The following is a 1,889-nucleotide window of genomic DNA, read 5'->3' as shown; positions in this document are numbered from 1 at the left end:
AATGAGGAGTAATGCCGTTGGCATATGTATACAGTAAAGTGCGAAATTCTGGTAGTGAGTCAAAGATAGGTTTTACTCCAAGAAGGGGATCATATTAAAGAGGATATTCATAATGTTCTATTATGAAACAAGACATAAACACTGTATAGATATACATTTGATTTAGAGAGGGAATACCATAAGTATTAATGGACACGATTATGGACGTTCATGTCTGTACTTAGTAATTGTAATATGTAATAATACAATTTTAAGTTGCTGTATGCGTTTGTATCGCTGCTGTTACAGTTACATCGGAATCTCATTTTATCTTTTTTATTATGTGTATCGCAACATGAATAACGTCTTGGGGACATCTTTGAGGATTAATGAGGGAATTAGGCATTAAGGAAGACAAGATAAAGAATCTGTACTTTTTAATTTTGAGCGGGATATATGCTCAGATTGGCAAACCATTCGACAGGGATTGGGAATTTCCCTCTAGCTTACGCTATAAGGAGTCTATTCAGATATGTTCTATATTAATTGGACGAGAGGCGAAGACAGGGTACCCTGTGGACATGTAACTACTTTTGCTGAGTCTTGCTATAAAAATGTCCTTTCCAAGATAGAAGCAGAGTGATTGCAAAGGAATAGTAACACATATTTAGGCCAGTTATATGAAGTTATGCATTACACTCTGGTTCACCGAATGCATTGTAATTAGAATTGGTTAGAATACGGTGTTGTTTTTTGAAGAGTGCAAGACAAGATTTGTGTAATTTGGAAAAATAAAACGATTTTCATAAGTGTCCTCAAATGAGGCATGCCTATCTGTAGTGTTAACTGTGGTTGAACCCGAACTGAGAAAAGTATAGAACAATAGAGAAAATGCGTAAGATGCCAATCACTTCTTAAAGTGATGCTTACATGTAAATTTGGGTAGAAGTTAATGAAATTCATAACGAGCCATCTAATGGGAAGAGGATATTTATCAGAAGAAATAGTAATTTCCAATTACCTGATAACTAGGTATGATAGAAAGATATAAATGAGAAAGAAACTGACTTCATAACTATGTTGCCAATACATAAGATATCTGAACATCCTATTTAACAGCTCTAGTGGTATAAGAGGTACATGTAGTTGAAGTAACTATTAACAGGGACTATTAAGCCTTATAACGCTTTTGTTTCTTTTCTTAAATTATAAGAGGTTGAGAGTGTGTACATATGAAGAAAACGTGTAGTACTTCCTACATGCAATAGTGATCATGTAAGAGGTGGAATTTTCCTTAGAATATCCTAAGAATAGTATTAATAAGAAGAAGTATATGGAACGATCAAAGGAAAAAAGTGTCCATGGCATTTTCTCCATGGCCTCCTGTGTGTAATGTATTTACGCATGCTAACATAACCGTACTGTGTGACCAAAGAAAAGTAATCTAAGGTTTGTTCAGACAATATAACAATTCACTTTTCAAACATACTGCATTGTATATGCAGTAGGATCATCTGTGACTGAGATAACTTTCCAAAGCTCTATTATTATTTCTTATGAGTTATTTGAGTCCAAATTATTCATGAATGTTGCCAGTGATTAGGTAACTTTCTCATATATGTATCGCTGAAATTTCTATATTTGCAGTTGCATTTCATTAATGAAACCTGTGGATCATGAAACCATGGTTAAATTTCAGGTAGGCGCTGATTCTTTTTAATCATTTTTGTCTGAATCAATATTTTATTGCAAATTGTCCCAGTCGTATGAACCGAAGAATCGACAATAAGTACTATTGCTTTGGTTCTGTGTGCTGAAAACCTATCTTCTGAAGTATTTTCACGAGAAAATGGAATTCTTTTCATTTGATGTATGAAAATCATGGTAATATTTAAATAAAGCTAAGTAAG

The sequence above is a fragment of the Plasmodium inui genome, assembly GCF_000524495.1.
Source record: "Plasmodium inui San Antonio 1 unplaced genomic scaffold supercont1.1, whole genome shotgun sequence".
In the NCBI taxonomy this organism is placed as follows: domain Eukaryota; phylum Apicomplexa; class Aconoidasida; order Haemosporida; family Plasmodiidae; genus Plasmodium; species Plasmodium inui.
The sequence above is the reverse complement of the archived record's forward strand: the minus strand, read 5'-3'. Positions refer to the sequence as shown.